The 12,500-nt window shown below is 36.3% G+C and overlaps 1 protein-coding gene across 4 annotated transcripts in view; it reads right to left on the reverse strand.

Moving 5' to 3' along the window:
* LOC106883996 (phospholipid phosphatase-related protein type 1) overlaps positions 1–12,500 on the reverse strand; it is a 212,906-nt gene that overhangs the window by 130,311 nt on the left and 70,095 nt on the right. The window lies entirely within an intron of this gene.

Below are 12,500 nucleotides of genomic sequence, written 5' to 3' on the forward strand. Positions count from 1 at the left end.
TTTGATGCACAAGTCTGGGCAAGGTTGTTTATGGAAGACCAGCAGTCGCCCATGCATGCTGGCCTCCCTTCTTCACGCCACTGATTATTCAAAAGAAAGGCAAAGGGGCCGATGCAGCTTGGCACCAGTGACATTGCAACCCATTTCTACAGCTGAATGAACTGGAGCAATGTGAAATAAAGTGTCTTGCTCAAGAAAACAACACATAGCCCAGTCTGGGAATCGAACTCACTACCTCGTGATTGTGAGCCTGATGCTCTAACCACTGAGCCATGCCCTTTCACTGTGCGAACTTACTGCACAGCTATATATAAACTCTGCACAGCTATGTTTAAATGCACTCCGCAGCTGTGTGTAAACTCACTGCACACATGCATAAAATATCTGCACAGAAATGAGTAGACTCAGAGCACACCTGTACATAAACTCACTATAGGTGTAGGAGTGACTGTGTGGTAAGTAGCTTGCTTATGAACCACATGTCTCTGGGTTCAGTCCCACATCATGGCACCTTGGGCAAATGTTCTCTACTATAGCCTCGGAACAACCAAAGCCTTGTGATTGGATTTGGTAGACGGAAACTGAAAGAAGCCTGTCGTATATATATATATATATATATATATATATATATATGTATGTATGTATGTGTGTGTATATGTTTGTGTGTCTGTGTTTGTCCCCCCAACATCGCTTGACAACCGATGCTGGTGTGTTTACGTCCCCATCACCTAGCGGTTCAGCAAAAGAGACCGATAGAATAAGTACTAGGCTTACAAAGAATAAGTCCTGGGGTCGATTTGCTCGACTAAAAGCGGTGCTCCAGCATGGCCGCAGTCAAATGACTGAAACAAGTAAAAGAGTATATGTGTGCGTAAGATCTCAGCACATCCGTGTGTAAACTCACTATAAATGTGTGTAAACTTACTGAACACATGTGAAAACTATGTGCCTGGCTATTTCCCATCTGAGAGTACACTTACACATAAACTCACTGTATGTATTCTTTTATTTCAGTTATTTGACAGTGGCCATGCTGGGGCACCACATTCTTAGTTGAACAAATCGACCCCAGGACTCATTCTTTGTAAGTCTAGTACTTATTCTAGCCATCTTTTTTGCTGAACTGCTATTATTACGGGGACATAAACATACCAGCATTGGTTGTCAAGTGGTGGGGGTGGGGGGGCAAGCACACACACTCACATATTATTTAGAGAAAAGAACCAAAGTTCACGAATTCATCCATGAAAATTCACAGTCACATATAGAAAAATTTATTAAGTAAATACACGATAAATAAGTATAATAAAATACAAAGTAAAAATCATAAAATAATATTATTATTTTATGATTATTACTTTGTATTTTATTATAGTTCTTTTTAGTGTATTTACTTATAAAATTTTTCTATATGTGACTGTGAATTTTCATGGATGAATTCGTGAACTTTGGTTCTTTTCTCTAAATTATATATTTATATATCATATACCGTGAAACTTAATTTAATTTTAGTTTTTGATAAATTGAATTTAATTGAGTTTTTACTTGTAAATTTGGAATTTTATCCCTAATATATATATATATATATATATATATATGTATATACGATGGACTTCTTTCAGTTTCTGTCTACCAAATCCATTCACAAGGCTTTGGTTTGCCTGAGGCTACAGTAGAAGACACTTACCCAAGGTGCCATGCAGTGGAACTGAACCCAGAACCATGTGGTTGGTAAGCAAGCTACTTACCACACAGCCACTCCTGTAAACTTTCTGCACAGCTATGTGTAGACATATGGTAAATGTGTATATCCTCTCTGCATAGATCATCGTCATCATCATCATCATCGTTTAACGTCCGTTTCCATGCTAGCATGGGTTGGACAATTTGACTGATGTGTGTGTAAATTCACTGTTGTAAATTCCTTGTAGAACTGTATGCGAACTCACAGCACATCTCCATGTAAACTCACTGAGAAATGTATAAAGTGGAGATATCTGGTTTAGGCACAGGCATAGGTGTGTGGTAAGAAACTTGCTTCACAACTACATGGTCCCAGGTTCAGTCTCACTGTGTGGCATCTTGGGCCAGTGTCTTCTAGTATAACCTCAGGCCTATCAAAGTTTTGTGAATGGATTTGGTAGATGGAAAGTAAAAATTGCCCATCGTATATATATATATATATACTGCTTGAGAATCAGTGTTGGTGTGTTTACATCCGTGTAACTTAGCAGTTTGACAAAAGAAACCGATAGAATAAGTACCAAGCTTTAAAAAATAAATCCTGGAGTCGATTTGTTCGACTAAAACCCTTCAAGGTGGTACTCCAGCATGGCCACAATCAAAAATGACTGAATCAAGTATAAGATAAAAGATATAGATACTTGATAACTGTAGACATTGGATAAATATAGATGCTACGTAAATACCAATACTAGATAACGCTACAGTAACCAGTGAGTACTATTTAAAAGTACAGCTAACCTTTGCAAATATTATCTGATCAAACAGGTATCAAACTGGATAGGGAAATGCTACATCATGTGGACTAAGGTACTATCCAGGAGATGGCTCTGTTTTGCTTTTTACTACAAAGTAGGGGTGTTAGTCATTCCTACATTGGTGATATCAGTGTAGTGGAAGGTCAACTTAAAGGTCGTGTATGTAGGGAAATCATAGATAAGGTGGTCTGTAGGGAAGGCCATGTATGGAAAACAAAAGCAAAGCGAGTTGTACAGAAGGGCATGTAAGAAAAAAGATACGGAGAATGGTTTGTGTGGAAGGACATGCATTTAAAACATAGATAAGGTACTTGGTAGGGAAAACAGAAACATATACAAAATACAGAAGCAAAGTATTCTGGAGAGATGGGCATGTTAGGAAATCATAGGCAAAGTGAGAGTTATACGCATATATACGCAAGCTCGGAGTTTTATTATGGCAACCGTATAATTGTTACATGTTATATTACAGATATATATATATATCGACCCAAGTATTTCACTGGTACTTAATTTATCAACCCCTGAAAGAATGAAAGGCAAAGTTGACCTTGGCAGAATTTGAACTCAGAATGTAAGGACGGATGAAATGCCACCAAGCATTTCACCCAGCGTGCTAACAATTCTGGTAGCTCACTGCCTTTATAATAGTAATAATAATAATAATAATAATAATGATGATAATAATAATAATGTTGGTGTTCTCATTCCATTATTATAATGGAATAAGACCTATTATAAGGATTTACATTATTGTAATAAATACCCGTCTGATAGGATTCAATGAAGTGAAAAGATAGAGAAATAACCACATGTATATTCATTATATATATACATATATATATATATATATATATATATATATATATATATATATATATGGGGTATGGAAAGAATGGAAGTCTTGAGGGAGGCTGCTGGAAGTGAAGAAACTTCATTCAAGAGGTGAGCCCCTGAGTTTCTAAGTCGGCCTCATGGGGATGACAGAAGATATTTCCTTAGAAGAGAAATTTAGCAAACCATCATAAGAAAAAGAAATTGCTTTAAACACAATTGAAAGAAGTAGAAAGAGAAAGAAAGAAAGAACAAAACATTACATCAAAGGGGTCGGGTGTTAAACATAATGTCATAAGAGAGGAGATGAGAAAAGAAAGCAGTAAGGAAGTCCATGGCTTAGTGGTTAGGGTCTTCAGCTCATAATAGTAAGGTTGTGTTCTTGAACAAGACACCTTACAATACTAAGGTTATAAGTTCAATTCCTGGTGACAATTCCTTGAGCAAGAGACTTTATCTTACATTGTTCTAGTCCACTCAGCTGTTAAAAATGAGTAGTATAGGAGTAGCTATGTGGTAAGTAGCTTGCTTACCAACCACATGGTTCAGGGTTCAGTCCCACTGCGTGGCACCTTCGGCAAATGTCTTCCAGTATAGCCTCGGGCTGACCAAAGCCTTGTGAGTGGATTTGGTAGACGGAAACTGAAAGAAGCCCGTCGTATATATGTATATATATATATATATGTATGTGTGTATATGTTGTGTATCTGTGTTTGTCCCCCCAACATCGCTTGACAACCGATGCTGGTGTGCTTAGGTCCCCGTTACTTAGCGATCCGGCAAAAGAGACCAATGAAATAAGTACTAGGCTTACAAAGAATAAGTCCTGGGGTCGATTTGTTCGACTAAAGGCGGTGCTCCAGCATGGCCGCAGTCAAATGACTGAAACAGCTAAAAAAGTAAAAGAGAGTACCTGCATTTAAAAGGGCTGAATATCCCTGAGAACTATGTTAATTTCGTGAGCAGGCTGTTCCACTGATCAAATCAACCAGAACCCTCATCGTCATGCCTGACAGAATGCTAGCTTTAAACATTAACTAGAAGAACAAAGAAAGAACACTTGTTCCAACAGAGACACAAGGCCTCAAATTTTGACTGGTACTTAATTCATGAGTCCCAAAAGGGAAAAAAATGGTCAAAGTGACCATATCAGAATTTGAACCCAGAACATAAAACCTGAAAAAATGCTGCTGGGTATTATGAAAAAGTATAAGCAACATCACTGCTGCTGAGGTGGTATTAATGTGAAAACACACAGAGACAAACGCATACATGCAAGTTCATGCCAAGCCACACACACATATCTTTTACCATTTACTTGTTTCAGTCATTAGACAGTGGCCATGCTGGAACACTGCTTTGAAGATTAATTAATACTAAAACAAGTACTAATTGTCATCATTATTTAATGTTCTTCTTTAAGGTAGTGAGCTGACTGTTCTTTCTTATACATTAGCTAGAAATGTTTTCTTCTGGGTTCAGGTGATCCCCATTAATTAATGGCACAATTAAGGCATTGAGCTGGCAGAAATGTTAGCACGCCAGACAAAATGCTTAGCGGTATTTCGTCTGCCGTTACGTTCTGAGTTCAAATTCCGCTGAGGTTGACTTTGCCTTTCATCCTTTCGGGGTCAATTAAATAAGTACCAGTTACGCACTGAGGTTGATATAATCGACTTAATCCGTTTGTCTGTCCTTGTTTGTCCCCTCTGTGTGTAGCCCCTTGTGGGCAGTAAAGAAATAAGGATCATTAGCATGCTGGATGAAATGCCTAGCAGTATTTCACCCACCATTATGATCTGAGTTCAAATTCTGCTGAGGTCGACTTTGCCTTTTATCTTTACGGGGTCAATAAATTAAGCACCAATGAAACACTGGGATCATTGTAATCGACTAGTCCTGTCCACCAACATTTCAGGTCTTGCACCTATAGTAGAAAGGATTATTTTGTTCTTCTTTTCATACTGGCATGGGTTAGATGGGGCTTCTGAGACAACGTTTTGCATTTGGATGCCTTTGCTGTTACCAACCCTTATAGTCACCTCTTAAGAAGCATAGGGACGCAGTGTACCTATTTTAATACAGGGGTGCACCTGGTGAGAAAAATATCAATAGATACTAAAATTAGTACTAAAATATATAGTTTAAAAATGCTATTAAAATACTAATAAACATTTTGAAAATACTAATGAAATACGTGAAAAAAAATGTTAGTAGAACAGTTTTAAAATGATGAAAAAAATATGTAGAAAATATACTAAAAAATATAGAAATGAGTTCGACCCCTAAAAAAAGTTCACAGATAAAACGAAATAAAAAGAAAGCCTCTAATTAATAATTAAAAGATCCAATGTAAAAGGCGAGTAATTAATATTGGTTTTGAAAGTTGTGTGTGTGTGTGTGTGTGTGTGTGTGTGTATGTGTGTGCATACACATTTATTCAAGTGAAGTTTGTTCCATGAGAGAGAGAGGGGGCGGGGAGAAAATGAATTTGTAGAAATAACGTTGACAGAACGGAAATAGTTGTAACATATAATTAGTAACATAATTAGTAATGTAATGATGGTTTTTGTGATTCTGAAACTATAAAATACTGATTGGAAAGTGGGGTGGAGGTAAGGGGAGGACAGTGAAAAATAAATAATTACATGTGTGTGTGTGTGTGTGTGTGTGTATCTATATCTATCTCTCTCTCTCTATATATATATATATATATACATACATACGCACATGGAATAGATTTCTTTGAGGTGAGGTGCCTGAACTCGCTAGCCGATGAATTCGTAAGTGCCTTTCTTATCGTTGATTTTTGGTGTCGCATGGCCAAAAATTACGGTGAATTTTTTTAGAGACACTTTCAAATTTATCAGAATATTGAGGCTGAAGATTGGAATAGTGAAATTTCCATTCACTTAACCATGAAACGATTCGTATCCAATTAACTAAAGGCTTGGTTTGTTTACGCTTTTCCCTCCGGTTTTTTGTTCTAAGTGTGCCATAAATATCGCCATCCACTTTAGAGAAAAATTTGTAGTTTGGAATCAGTAGTTCTTTGACTGCTATTTCTAAATTTTCAGTATGTTGGAGAAGCAACTCAATTGCTAATCCCTGTATATTTATAATGATACATACATATATATATATATATATATATATATATATATATGTATATACACACACACACATATACAAATATACATATTCACTCACATATATATACATATATATATATATACACACACATATACAAATATACATATTCACACACATATATATACATATACACACACACACACACACACATATTTATACACATATATATACACACACACACACATATATATATATATACACACACATATATATACATTGTTGTTGTTGGCACTCCATCACTTACGACGTTAAGGGTTCCAGTTGATCTGATCAACGGAACAGCCTGCTCGTGAAATTAATGTGCAAGTGGCTGAGTATTCCACAGACACGTGTACCCTTCACGTAGTTCTCGGGGATATTCAGCGTGACACAGTGTGACAAGGCTGACCCTTTGAATTACAGGCACAATAGAAACAGGAAGTAAGAGTGAGTGAAAGTTGTGGTGGAAGAGTACAGCAGGGTTCACCACAATCCCCTGCCGGAGCCTCGTGGAGCTTTAGGTGTTTTCGCTCAATAAACACTCACAACGCCTGGTCTGGGAATCGAAACCGCGATCCAATGACCGCAAGTCCGCTGCCCTAACCACTAGGCCATTGCGCCTCCATATAAATATACATATATACACATATATACATACATATATACATATACACATATATAAATATACATATTCACACACATATATATACACATACATATATATACATATACATACAAATACACACACATATATACACACATGTATATATATATATATACACACACATATATTTATACATATATATACACACATATATATATATATATATATATATATACATATGTACATACATATACACACATATATATATATACATATACACATACACACATATAAATATATACATATATACACACACACACACATATATATGCAGTTTGGTAAATGAGAGAGACAAAATAAGCACCAGGCTTAAAAAATAAAAGTACCAGGGTCAATTAGTCAGATTAAAATCTCCTGAAGGCAGTGCACCATCAATGGATGCAGTCTAATGACTGAAACAAGTAACAGATAAAAAAATGTCTGTGTTTGTATATATCAATGTACTATAAGGTGCAGGTATAGCCGTGTGGTTAGGAAGCCTGCCTTCCTATCACATGGTTTTGTGTTCAGTCCTGCTGTGTGGCACCTTGAGCAGGTGTCTTCTACTATAGCCCAAGGCCAACCAAAGCCTTGTGAGTGGATTTGGTAGACAGAGTCTGAAAGAAGCCTATCGCATGCACACACACACACACAATCAATTATAACAATCCTATATATGAGCCAGCAACAAGTGGTGAAACACACACAGACACACACACACATGTATTTCATGAGAGGGTAAGAGTGCGAGACAGCGACAGACAGAGACAGAGGCACAGAGAGAGAAGAATAAAGAGTGAGGAATAAGGAGTGATGACTAAGAAAGGGAAGACCTCCAGCCTTAATTCTAGTAATTGATAAATTAAGCCCAACAAAAAACGAAACCTGTATAATGATATTAGATTTCGATATATTTGCTTTTAAATTTTTTTACATTGTTCTGGTAATTCTTGATTTTGATTATACTTGATTTTTTTAAAAAAATTTCCTCTTCTACTTATAATTGTTATTTCTACGTATTTTTTAAAAAATTTTCATTTATATTATTTTATTTAAAAAAAAAAAAATTAGGTGATTTTTTTTTTTGTGCGAAGCTCTGGGTGGTTGAAATAGGGGTGGGTAGGGTTGTATATTTTGATTAAGAGAATCGTTGATAAAGAATATAACAAGAGTCCATTGTATTGGCGGAGGAGAAGTTTGCGGAGCAGCAGGGGGGGTAGTTATTTATAAGTTGTAGGGATTCTTTGACACACAGACAGACACGCTGTTAGTGTCTGTTGTGTTGGAAATGGGATAATGTTAAATCACAGTTCGTGATGACAGTGATGACGACGATGATGGTGGTGGTGGTGGTGGTGGTAATGGAGTTAGTTAAGATGATTGTTGTTGTTGATGAAGGTGGTGGTGGTGGTGGTGGTATTTGATATCTTTTATCTTTTTCTTCTACTTGTTTCAGTTGTTAGGTTGGCCAAGGCCATGCTGGGGCACCGCCTTGAAGAAATTTTAGTCCAATGAATTGACCCCGCTACTTATTTTATTTGCCAAAGTTTTGTACTTACTCTATCAGTCTTCTTTTGATGAACTGATAAGTTATGGGCACCTAAACACACCAACACTGGTTGACAAGCAGTGATGCTGGTACAAACACAAACACACATACACACACACATATATAAGTGTATACGATGGGCTTCTTTCAGTTTCTGTCAACCAAATCCACTCACAAGGCTTTGATTAGCCTAAAGCTATAGTTGAAGACACTTGCTCAAGATACCACATGGTGAGACTGAACTTGGAGCCATGTGGTTGGGATGCAAACATATATCACACAGCCACACAGCTCATAGGGTTTTTTATGGTGGTGGTGGTGATGATGATAGTGGTGGTAATGATATTGGTTAAGATGATAGTATTGATGATGATGATGGTGGTGGTGGTAGCAGTGGTGTTAGTTAAGGTGATAGTGTTGTTGGTGATGATGGTGATGTTTAAGCCACAATGTTTATTGATGGTGATGGTGGTGGTGTTAAGATGATAGTGCAGCTGATGATGAAAGTGGTGGTGGTGGTGCATTTCACTTTGCCTTGCTAACTCCAATAAGAGAGCCTTGATGTGGTCACCCAATATGACTGAAATAGTAGCCAAATTTCTATCAAATTACAACTGCCTTAAAAAGAGAAGGGCACACAAGTAAATGCATTTTGTTGTTTGACTAAAGATGGTGCTCCAGCATGGCCACAGTCAAATGACTGAAACAAGTAAAAGAATAATATATATATATATATATATATATATATATATATATATATATATATAGGCGTAGGAGAGGCTGCGTGGTAAGTAGCTTGCTTACGAACCAGATGGTTCTGGGTTCAGTCCCACTGTATGGAACCTTGGGCAAGTGTCTTCTACTATAGCCTCAGGCCAACCAAAGCCTTGTGAGTGGATTTGTCAGACAGAAACTGAAAGAAGCCCGTCGTATATATAAATATGTATGTATGTATGTGTTTGTGTCTCTGTGTTTGTCTCCCCAACCATCGCTTGACAACCGATGTTGGTGTGTTTACGTCCCCATAACTTAGCAGTTATTCTATTCTAACTTATTCTATTGGTCTCAAAAGAGACCAATAGAATAAGTCCTGAGGTCAATTTGATCGACTAAAGGCGTTGCTCCAGCATGGCCACAGTCAAATGACTAAAACAAATAAAAGAATAACACATATCATTTATAATGCATGGACACTTGGGAAATATGTCTTCTGTGTCACAAGTGATAGACAGAACAGGCAAAGGGTTAAATTCTGAAAAAGACCAAACCAGACTGGATAAAACCAGATCAGACTGGACTGAAGAATGATATTGCAATGCAAGAATTCCATGGATTGTTGCCGAAGTATTTCATCAGATAACTCTACCCCACAGGGCAGGCTGCAGGCAGAAGCACAAGAGGTTTTAATAATAACAATGGTCTTACAGTTAAAAAAAAAATACCTGCTTTATCTGGATAACATTGAAAGTATGGAAAGGCTTAGAATGTATACCAACATAAAAAAAAACAAAAAAATAAATAGGCGATGGTGGTGGTGGCGCTAGTGGTAGTGATGGTGCTAAAATATAGTTTATTTAGTAACTAGGTATCAGATATATTCGGTGTGTTGATGGGATGGAAGATATAGCAATAGTAAAGGTTCTCTCATAAGCCGCCAACCACTTACTCTTGACATCTAAGAAGCCATACTTCACACACACACACACACACACACACACACACACACACACACACACACACACACACATGCACACACACACATGCTCACAGACACACTTTCTCTCTTGCACCACAAATTATTCAAGAGAGCTCTTTAAAAGCAGACTGATTTCTAAATGAGACAAACTCAGAAAATAAACACACAAATTGTTGATTTTTTTGCTTTTGTTTGTGATTATTTTGGTTTTATTTTCTTTTAATTATTATTATTTTTATTTTTTTGTATTGTTGTCTGGAAACTTGAAAATAAAAGAATCTTTCTTTAAACAGTTTCCATTAGCAAGTACTTGAGTAATTAATGTTTTGTTTAATCAAGTTATTTGTTTTATAAGCAAGTATGAAATTTTGTTATAATTACTTTGTACAGAATTGGTCTTGTGCAAAATGGGGAAAAAAAAAAAAAAAATGCTGTTTCAAGTAAAATTATTATTTAGATGTGATATGGTAAATTTTCTTTATTATTATTATTATTATTATTATTATTATTATTATTATTATTATTATTATTATTATTTTGTAATTTTTTGTTTCTATTTTGTTTTCTCTAAATATTTTCAAAATATTTTTATCATTCTTAAATAGGTTAGATAATTATACAAATTTTTATATTTAAATAAATTACTAGTGCAGATAATTGGCTGCGAGTTATAAAGATAATTATTTCATTTGAAGAATGGAATCGGACCTGATGTGGCTAATTTATGTGATGTTGGCTCTTTTACTTTAATGTTAACTTTGACCAAACGGACCTTTGGCACAAGACAACCCATCTGTGATCAACCCATCTAAACAAGGGTATCTAAAACTATATTATCACTTGATGATGAGGTGTGATTTCAACTAGATTTAGTTGCTATTTCTAGCATGTTGGACAACTATGTTGAGGTTTTCATAATGGTTTGTACTTTTAAGTAATGTTACCTTCTTCCACTGGTAGACTAGGTTTAAAAACTCTGAATTTATACCAAACAACAGATTTCAAGGTGGAAATCACATGATCTGGTGGTCTTAGCACTGGAGGAGGCAAGGACTTGTCTTTCCACTATTAATATAAACAAGAGTGTATTTTACACTAAAAGTCAATATGGGAGTTTCTCTCTTGGTAACTATTGCAGTATAAATTGTTCTAACAGTACATCCATATTTAAGTGGGTATAAACATTACCTCTAGGTATTTATTCTGCCTCTGTCACTAACAAATGTTTTTTTTAACAACTTCTCTGGCTAATCGCGATATCAGTGCCTATTCTGGCACTGTTATTCTACAGGTTGCTGGTGGGGGAGATGATTGTCTGCTATCTCTAGCGGTCAAGTATCCATCATTGACAAAACCAAACAACGTCAAAATCACATGATCTGGTGGTTTTGCATTAGAGGTGTCAAGGATTTATCTCCCCATTAGCAATATAAACAAGAGTGTATTTTGTATCAAAAAGCCAATATGAGAGTTTCAGTAAGGCAGTGGGCAGCGTAGAGGTGATTTCTTGCAAGTTCTGCTTATTATATAGTCTGAGAGCTCACCTCTGATGTCTCAGAACTAAAAGGCATGGTAGCTAAATAGATAACTAAGTGATAAGTATGTGTGTGTAAGTGCATGTCTATCGTAGAAGGCCTTGTGTAAGTGTCTTCCACTATTATAGCCCTAGGCAAAATGACTCTCAAGTGGATTTGATAAGTGAAAACTAAAGGAAGCTTGTTATAAGTATATGTGTTTGTCTCCCACCACAACTTGACAACTGGTGTTGCTTTATTTACATTATTTACATTTGATGGATATTTGTCCTCATCTTGTTTGTTAATACAACGTTTCGGCTGATATACCCTCCAGCTTTCTTCAGGTGTCTTGGAGAAATTTCGAACCTGGGTTCTCATCCCTCAGGTATTTTTCGATGTTATTATTATTATTGTTAAGGTCACTGCTTGGAATCGAACTCGAAATCTCGGGGTTAGTAGCCCGTGCTCTTAACCACTACACCATATGCCCGTGGGCAGTGTAGTGATTAAGAACATGGGTTACTAACCCCAAGATTCCAAGTTCGATTCCAAGCAGTGACCTGAATAATAATAATAATAATAATAATAATAATAATATAAAATACCTTAGGAATGAGAACCCAGGTTC

Source organism: Octopus bimaculoides, chromosome 3 (genome assembly GCF_046866305.1).
Source record: "Octopus bimaculoides isolate indiv1 chromosome 3, ASM4686630v1, whole genome shotgun sequence".
NCBI lineage: Eukaryota > Metazoa > Mollusca > Cephalopoda > Octopoda > Octopodidae > Octopus > Octopus bimaculoides.